This window comes from Marmota flaviventris, chromosome 19 (genome assembly GCF_047511675.1).
Source record: "Marmota flaviventris isolate mMarFla1 chromosome 19, mMarFla1.hap1, whole genome shotgun sequence".
Classification (NCBI taxonomy): domain Eukaryota; kingdom Metazoa; phylum Chordata; class Mammalia; order Rodentia; family Sciuridae; genus Marmota; species Marmota flaviventris.
In genome coordinates this window covers 37,805,049-37,814,615 of record NC_092516.1, presented here as the reverse complement: position 1 = coordinate 37,814,615, position 9,567 = coordinate 37,805,049, and the positions used below count along the sequence as shown (strand labels likewise).

The 9,567-nt window shown below is 46.8% G+C and overlaps 1 long non-coding RNA gene across 1 annotated transcript in view; it reads right to left on the bottom strand.

Moving 5' to 3' along the window:
- Positions 1 to 3,635: 3,635 nt before the first annotated feature.
- LOC139702849 (uncharacterized) overlaps positions 3,636 to 9,567 on the bottom strand; it is a 29,004-nt gene continuing 23,072 nt past the window's right edge. Inside the window, exon 4 of the long non-coding RNA XR_011705417.1 lies at positions 3,636 to 5,808. This is a non-coding gene — a long non-coding RNA (uncharacterized lncRNA). The remainder of the gene's footprint in view (positions 5,809 to 9,567) is intronic.

The following is a 9,567-nucleotide window of genomic DNA, read 5'->3' as shown; positions in this document are numbered from 1 at the left end:
TATTTCTCCATAGTCTTATAAATATAAAGTTTTTATTTGATGTTCCATCCTCAGTATTGTGAATATTGAGCTGCTGTTATTTAACTTGCCTTGACATTTTTTTCTGTCATTTTAAAGTATGTATTGTAAAGGCCACATGTGCTATGTGCTTTTGTTTTGTACTATGTGCTTTGGAAGAGCATAGCACAGTGCATTGTGTGGAAACTGAATAAAGTTGAAAATCTTCTTACATTAATGATGCATATGATCATGTCATTCTGCATTGTTTGGTTTTTGTCAAATTATACTGTGGTTAACAGGGTTGTTGTTAATTGACCAAATTTCTTACCTGTGGAGGAAAACACCTCAATTATTTTTCATCTTGGTAAACAAGAGAGAAGGTTGCAGAACTTTCTAACTAGAGACTGGAAGCAGGAAACACAGGAAGGACATTGAGAGAGACAACACAGAAGAGTGAAAGAAAATTCTGGGAGAGCTGTATAACAATCTTAAATGCAAAATCAAAGAGAGGCATCTCAACAGGAGATGCCTTCATGGTAATGGTCCAAGGAGGGGGACACACAGGGAATGGTAGACTTTGCTACTGGAGTCACAGTTTGAGTCTTTTCCAGAACCTGTTTCTAGTTTTACATAACAGAAGGAAACCCAAAGGATCTTGTTGAAATAGAAACTGGTGAAGGGAAATGAAGGTACTAGGGCAAGTTGTGAGAAGAATGAGATGATAGGAAGAGCTGGAGCTGGTAAATAGATAGGCACAGAGAGGAAAGGGCTAACAGTGTGGGCACCGAATGACTGCAGACAAGCATCTTGGGAGATGGGAGCTTGAGAGAATACGGGAGCAGCTTTAGAAAGAAGCAGGTGAAGCAAAGTATCAGCAAGAAGAAAAACAAAGCTAAAGACAGGTTGCAACAGGGCTGGGGATATAGCTCAGTTGGTAGAGCGCTTGCCTTGCATACACAAGGGCCCTGGGTTCAATCCCCAGCACCATTAAAAAAAAGAGAGGGGGTGGGTGGCAACAGAGCAGAGATGAGATGTGATGTGGGGTTAGAGAGGCAAGTGGAGATGATGTGAAGAGGCTGGGAAGTACCTACATGGAATGAGCTTAAGGTTGGTTGAATGTGTTAAAAGAGGGATGGTGATTGGATGAGTGGAGCAACTGAAGAGGTAAAATTCCATGAAGGAAGAAGTCATTAAAGACAGAGGCTGTGCAATGCAGTTTTGATGCTTATCAATTGCATGGAGCTCACTGACACAGGTTGAGGCCCCCTCTATGCTGCCCTGTCTTCAGAAACCAGCTGTAAGCTCTGGGATTCCCAGGCCACTCGCACTTCTAATCAATGGCGAATAATTGGGGATTCCCATGATCCTATTTTGTATAACTCTCTATAACATCTCACTGAGGTTAGGAGAGCATAAATCCTACATTTACTGTTTTATCTTGTCAAAAAGGACACAAATTGGCACCAGCTAAAAGAGGCACATGGCTGGAGATGAGCTTCCCAGCTTGGTCGTATACATCCAATGTCCTACTGTATAATTCTCTATAGTATCTCACTGAGGTTAGAAGAGCACAATCCTATAATTACTGATTTGTCATGTAAAAAAGGACACAAATTGGGACCAGCTAACATAAGAGGCACATGGCTGGAGGTCTAGGAGGGTCTGAATGAAAGTTATCGTGTCCTCAGGATGCAGCATCTTCAGAGGACATGGGTGTATATGATCAACCTGGGAAGCTCACCTTGGTTTCAGTGTCCTGAGTTCTTACAGAAATTTCACTAAGCATTTGGTAGGAGTGGGATGAGCAGAGCAATAAATCAGACTCAGGTCCTGCCCTGTGGGTACTTACTATAGAGTGGGGCTGAGTGTCCAGGAAAGAAGACAAGGAAAGGGGTGTGGATAGAGACCGGGGAAATCATGACATGAACTACACAGTGTGAGGGTGGCACCAGGCAGCGTCAGGGTCTCCAGACTGGTTTGGTGTTCCTGATCACTGTGTGAGAGGTGCCCTTCAGAAGCCACTGCCAGGAAACTCTCTTGATGAAAGGCCTGTCTTGGGTAATGCTGGGCAGGCAGGCACCGGACTCCAACTTTTGGGCCCACCAAAAGGCTGTCTTTCTGGGCCCACCTAAGTCAGCCTTCCTATTCTCACTCTAAGACCAATTTCCTGGCCACACCAGAAGTCAGCATGAAGAGCTCACCGGAAATCCATGTTCCAGGGCTCACGGCAGGTACCAAGGCAAGTACTAGGACTCTATTTCCCAATTGATAAAGACCTACAGACTCATTGAATGGATGAAATTTCCTAATGTAAATACTATCCTATAGTCTTATCATGTGTTCATATTGGGGGATATTGCATGAATGGTACATTGTGTGTACCATTCTCACAAGTTTCCTTAAACCTGCAAGTATTTTAAAGTAAAAAAGCAAAATATTCCAACCAAGCATTTATCTTGACTGAAATTCCAAAGCCTGGAGAGCATTGTTTAATTCCCATTTTATGCATCTTTGGGAAAGACTGGTCTTATCTATGGCAGATCGGTGGATTCCTAGCGGTAGGGGCTGGGTTGCTCCTTTTGGAAAAAGTCATAGGAATATCTCTATCATTATTTTGGCAATAATTAAATGGTCAATTAAATTTCCCCCCAATTATCAAAACATTCACATAAATGAATGCTTTGGTTGTAAATATTAACGATAACAAGTTGATTTTCAAAACAAAATGAAAATTATATTTCCTGATTTGGGAACATTAAGATAGAGCTTGGCAGGTAGCAGTGACAGGTAAGCTGTCTTTTATTCATTCCCCCTTCTCCCTTTTAGTACTACCACCCTGATTTTATTTTTCCTTCTTTTCAGTTGGTGTGGCGTATGATTAGTTTAGGCAAAAAGATACAGGAGAACAGAGAATCTGAACAATCATAGGAGAGAACCTGAGTGTATGGGATTAGCTGAAGTGACAGTGTCCTTGGGTGGCCTGCTGGACTCTTCTGTCATTCCTGTTGCATCTTTCTGATCTCTAAACATTTTGTCTTCATAAAGCTGCTGCCACTGGTTTTCTTCCTTCCTCTTAAGCTATCTCAGACCTCCTCCCTCAGTAAAGCCCACCTCCATAACTGTCTGGGATCCTAAGTATCTTCTGATGTCCTGTGGCATCATTTTCTCCTCATAGAAAATTGTGGTTTCCTGATTCTTTGCTCTTTCAATTTTCTCATCTGATCCACTTTGTATAAGTTTTTATAACCTCAAACCCTTGATTCCTTTGCCCTCCTACTTTTCTGTTTTAATCATTCTTAACACGGTTTTGAATTCTCCCCACACTTCTCTTTCTCTAAGAAAGCCAGCTGTTCCCGTGACCCGCAACGACAGCTGTCCTCTCCCCAGCTCTGCTCAGCCTCCACATGCAGCTCTGTATGTTCTTCAGTTCCAGAAGCCTGGGCGCTCCGAGTCTGCCATATTCTTGTCTCAATTGCTCCCAATCATCCATCTCTGAGTCACATTCCTCCTGTCATCACAATGCGTTTCCAAAGCAACTCCCTTGATGCCGGGTTTCTGTTCTCACGAATAAAACTCAGGGGTCACTCCAGTTAAACTGGGCTGACTGGGCTGCACAAAATAACCACACAAGAGACACAAATATCTTTTTGTTTGGGGTCGCTGTGAAGGCTCCTCTGACCTTAAGGGTCCGCAGGAAGAGAGAGAACAAGAGCACGTGCTGACCCCCTTTTATTGAGGAGAAGCTATTCAAATGGGGCAAGGGGTCAGGTTTCAGGGGGCTGAGTCTATCTTCATGATGTCCACTGTCAGCAGGTTGACTGACACCTGGGTAGGCCACACCCAAGGGCACAGTAAGAGAAGGGGACACACACAAGGCACTTCCATGGAAGATTCTATCCTAAACCGGGCAAGGGGTTATATTATAAAGGAACAGGTGAGTGTAGCTTCACCCATGGGGCTGTAGCAAGACACACCCATGCACGAGACGCCGACCCTCGCACCCAAGAAGGGTGGGGAAAGCTCTGCCACATTTCTGTGACTGAGTGCCTCAGCACCCAGCCGGGGAGTGTGACTCAGTCACATGTAAGGTTGGTCTCCCACACCTTGATTTATTTTCCTTCTCAGCTTTCCGTGGCCTCCAGCCCTCTCACTTTCTCAGCTGGTCCGTATCTTCATCCTGGGAGTGGTTTGAGCTTTCCCCCTTCCCAGTGACCTCCCCTCTCTTCAGTTGGACTCACTGCAGGCTTCTCTCTGCCCCTGGGTTTATACCACAGCCTTCTTTCCAAATGCTCCCACCCTGACCTCTGTAGCCTGGCCGTCTGCTTTCTTGCCTGATCTGGACTGATAAATACATCCACCACATGCATCATCAGTTTCTTGGGTTACCCGTTTTCATTCAGTTCTTCTTCAAGGTGCTCATATGTCCTCTTCTACCCACGTCTGCCATCCTGAGTGGACCTAGAGCTACTTCACTACCTGTGGTTCCTATGTGTCTCATAAACAGGATCTGTTTCCAAGCTGCCCTCACCAGACCATTTCTCCTCTTCATTTTCTAGCTATGTCAGTGTCTGCAGAGCCTACATTCCATGCTGCTCAACTATCACCTTCATCCTGCTTCTGATTGCTGCCCATCTCCTGGAGCTGTGTCTTAGTACATTATTGTTGCAATAAAGAAATGTATGAGGCTTGATATTTTCTTTAGAATAGGCATTTATTTGCTTACTTTTGAACTGCCAGGGATTGAATCCAGGGCTACATGCATGCTAGCAAGTCTTGTACTACTGAGCTATACCCCCAGCCCCCATAAAATTTATTGAATTGATAGATCTGGGAGTCCAGGAGCATGTGCTGGATTACTGGAAGCCTCCTCCTTCATGGTGACATCAGAGTGTGGTGCAGAGTTAAAAAGGGAGCAGGCCAAGTGCAAAAGGGGCCAAATACAGGTGGTAGTCTCCCTACACCCTCCAAAATAACAACCTGTTCTCATAACTCAGTGTGTGAGACCAGCATTAATGCCTTCTGAGGTAAGGGTCCCCATGATCTAATTACTTTCCATTTGGTGCCACATATAAAAGGTTCCACCACCTCAACACTGTCACACTGGGGAACAAGTTTTAGGCACTTGAACCACTGGGAGGCACATATCTAGTTTCAGTAAGCTGTCTTCCTCTGACTGTTCCACTTCCTGTGACGCCTTGGCTTGGATGGATTTGCTATCTGCATTACCCAGTATTTGAAGTTTTATGGGTAACAGGGAGAGGCTATAATTTATAGTGGGCCCCTGGGACCAACACTGAATTTATGATAACAAGCCAATTCCAATTGGGGAGAGCCAGCCACACTAGAAATGTCACCACATGATGAGGGGAGGGTGTGAAACTTTGGGCTACATGTCAGCCAGTGCTCCAGGAAGCAGAGGAAGGCTAGAGATTGGGTTCTACTGCAAGACAACTGAAACTATCATGCCTCCCTAATGAATTCCAGTAAAAACTCAGGCCACTGAAACCAAGGTGAGCTTCCCTGGTTGGTGAAGCACTGAGCACATCAATGTCCTGAGGACACAAATGCTTTCACTAGGGCCCCTCCCACACCTCATGTCATGTGTCTCTTTGGGGGCTGGTTCCAATTAGTGTCCTAACTTGGGGGTCCCCGTGAATAGGAAGCTTCTAAGCAAACTCCACTCACCTCCTCCCCAGCAGGTTCTCCACACCTTGTCCTCTCTTCTCAACATCCTCCGTCCTCTGGTGAGTCAAGGTCTCTGCACCTCCAAGAGTGTTTCCCCTCTGTGACCACAGATCCAGTGACATCCTTGGGAAAAACAGAATGAGCGTCAATGGTGGACTTTGGTGGCTTCTGCCCAACATGAATTCAAGGGTCCAGTTTGCTGTCCCAGCTGAAATAAATTCAAAAGGCAGGAAATATATATGGAAAGTCCATGTTTAGGAATTTAGATTCCTGAGAGGCCAGCCCAGAGACAGCCCAGCTCTCTGGCCAGACAGGGAGTGTTCAATCCACAGAGAAGGAGGGGACATGGGGTCAGCAGTGTCCCTGAGCAGAAAGGACAGAATATCTAAGGCAATTAGAGGTCACAGTGCAGAGAACTAGAGAGAACTAGAGAGAAGCGAGTTTCAGAAGGGAAGGGGCACAGCAGAACTCCCCAGCACAGTGTCTTAGGCTGGGGCGACTGTGTGCTGTTGACTTCCAACCAGAGCACACAGGCAGTGGGAGAGTCCAGGGCAGGGGACCAGTGAAAGGTGTTTCCTGGCAGTGATGAGTCAGTGGGTGAGATGTTCCCTGCAGGCCAGCAGAGACTCTCTTGTGTTCAGCATTGGGTACCCCCAATCCCCTACCAGGCTCTGGGTCACAAAGGGGACTTCAGGGACTTCAGGTAGCTGATGGAGAAGTGATTAGATGTCACACACCAGGGAAGAGAAGGCAGCTTCTCAAAGAGAAAATCTGGGTGGGGGAGCGGCCTCGAAATGCCAAACTTTACCAACATTCAGCATCTGAGGCCCAGCCATGTGGACTCTTCCCTAATGGAGATGGAAACTGTCAGAGTGGAACTGGGGACTCATAAGAGATTCAAAGGAAGTGGGGGTTTGCACAGAGGCCTTTGCTCCTGTGGTCCAAGGGTTGGGTTTCCCTTCCAACATGTGAAAACCAAAGCAGTGCAAAGCCCCAGCCCCATTCATCTCAATCTGCGTGGGTCTGCGCAAAATGTCCTAAAGGTTTTGGCTGATGAATACCATGATGTGTTCTGCAAAGTGTATTTATTTATCTATTTTATTTATTTATTTTTTTTTGTAGTTGTAGATGGACAGCATGCCTTTATTTTACTTGTTTATTTTTATATGGTGCTGAGGATCGAACCCAGTGCCTCATGCATGCTAGGCAAGTACTCTGCCACTGACCAACAGCCCCAGCCCCTGCAAAGTGTATTTAGAACAAGAATTTGACTGTGATTCTTGCCTAAACGCTGGGCATCTCTCAGATGTGGGAGAACAAGTGCCCAAGGACGCACAGTTTGAGCCACTTGACCTTGTTAACTGGCGGATTATGCTGCCCTGGCTCAGAGTGGCAGATTCTCCCTGGGGAGGAAAAGCTTAGAAAAGCACACGCCCTTCCCCAGTCATCATGAATATCAGCAGGGCAGAAAAGTCTTTGCTTTGCAGAAGGACAAGAGGGGACACATCCCATGCTCTATTTGCCTCTAGAGGATTTGTGTAGAACTCCACAAATATGCTAGGATTTGGGGTTCCATTATGGGGTATGAAGTTTGAATCAGGCCCTTTGGCCTGCCACCTGGGCCATGGTAGCTAAGTCACTTCATGTCTCTGGGCCTCAGTTTCCCTGCCTGAAACATAGCGATGAAGCTAGAGTTTCTCTGCTTGTACTGACAGGTGGGTTCTGTGTCAATTACAGACCTCTGAAGCCAAAAAATCCCATTTCTTCTCAACTCCCATGGAGTGGTATTAAGAGTGGAAGCTCTCAATGGTGGGCTATGCGCCCTGTATTGCAGCAGACCCTACAGCTCACTGCAAATTTCTTCTTTCTGGATTCTTTGTCATGAATTTGAAGAATGAAAACCACGGATGAGGATAAGTGAGTGCAAGAGCAGAATATATTCAAGTGTGAACAGAAGCAGAACTCCCACAGGGCAAGAGGAGACCCGATAGGATCGCTACTTGGGAGTGTGCTAGTCTAAGGATTTATACAGCACTTGGGTGAACACACTGGATGAAATTTATGCAAATCAGTTTTGGAAAAATACCAAGGCTATTGGTTAACTCTTGAGACTGAACTTCCATTCAGGTCTGCCTTACTTCTGTTTTCTCACTGCTGGCCTGCAATCCCAGCTTCCCAGGAGGTTGAAGTTAGTGGATCCAGGATGCCCAGGTGTTCAGAACTGCAGCCCTGTGAGGAGAGGGTACCTGTACTGGTCCAGGGCCACGATGCGGTGGGGTGACAGGTTGGCATCCTCTGGCTTGCCTCAGTATTGCCTCACTGTGCCTCAAGCCAATTTTGTCATAGCAGGCTCTGGAGAGCTATGGTCTCTGTGGATACACATTCCCTGGGATATCTGCTTGCACTTAGCTAGGGGTAGCAGAAGGTGGTTGGCAATGTGGGTGGGCCCTGGTGTATTCCAGCTCACCCTGGATATTGCTTTGCTATTCTGGGACAAGTACATGGATTCAGTGGCATCTGCAGCTCTAAGTCATAAGGCCTAACTGACTGTCAGAGGTACAGCAACAGGTAGTGATAGACTTTGATACACAGCAGCTGCTGTTGTTAAGACAATTAACAAGGGAGAGATTGCAGATAACAGCTAGGACCTTCTTTTGAAGGTTTTTCTTTCAGAGCTATCACCATGGCCAAGATGTTGGGTTGCATGTGGCAGAGAGAACTGGGCAGGTCTCTCCTCCAGGGCACCCTTGGCTGCTAGGAACACATCTTCACCTTCAGTTTGGGGCTCCACATAAGAAGTGGGTCTTGTGCAGAAATGACCTGGCAGGGCAGAAGGATTTAGGTGGAGGCTGACGGTGGGTAAGAGACTTCCTCTACTGATGCAGGAGGAAGAATATGGCCACACAGGCTTCTCAAGAGGAGTTGTTGTCTGGTCAGACATCTACGAACAGATCCTAGAAAGGAACACTATAGAGTGACGCCCCTGGGCAATGAGCTTTACAAAGATCACTTCCTGTGTGGGGTGTTGAGTTTAGGATCAGCCCACTTCAGAGATAAGGAAATTAAGGCTGGGAGAAGTCACTTGACCTGCGCATGTATCAGAGCTGGACACTGGTAGAAGCAGAAATTGAATTCAGGGTTACCTGGCCTGATTCTGTATTGAAAGAGGCTGGATTGGATGTGGGAAGCAGGACTTGGGAACCCACAGCATGGCTGCTGTCCTCTAGAGCTCTTCATTTGTCAGAGATTAGATGACACAAGAATGACCTAGCAGGGGAATGAGGAGGATCAGCGGTGGGCTGGCCAGTGTGCTTCCAGCATTCTAAGGGCAGGTAGTCCAGCTAGGCATAAATGTGCTGGGCTTTGGAGAAGAATGACAAGCTTCTATCTGAGACACTAGTGTGCCATGCCCTTCCCCTGAGGCTGGCATCCCGGCAGTGACTAGAGGAAGTTGGGCGTAGACTGGCTTTGCCCCAAGCAGGCTAGTTGGCACGTCTGGGGTCCATGACAGCTCCTTCCTAGCTGCTCAGAATCAGTACTGCTGGCATCATGGTCATGCTCTACATCAGCCCATACCTGAGGATCTGCTACTAATCCTGTGGAGTCAGCCTCTCTTCATTTGTCCTGCTTATAACTTTAGGAGCACTCCTCCCTAACATGTGGACACACAGCATCTTGCTGAGATGAGTCTGGGGTGGTCCTGGGACCTGCATTTCTAACAACTACAGGGTAAGGCCAAGGCTGTTTGTCTGGGGAACTTGCAAACACTCCCACAGCCTCCATGCTTGGTCTGTGTCCATCTGTCCTCCTAGTATGCCATCTGGTTATCTCCCATCCTTCAAGGCCCTTCCCTGCCTTGTCAAACCCTTCTCCACAGCATGA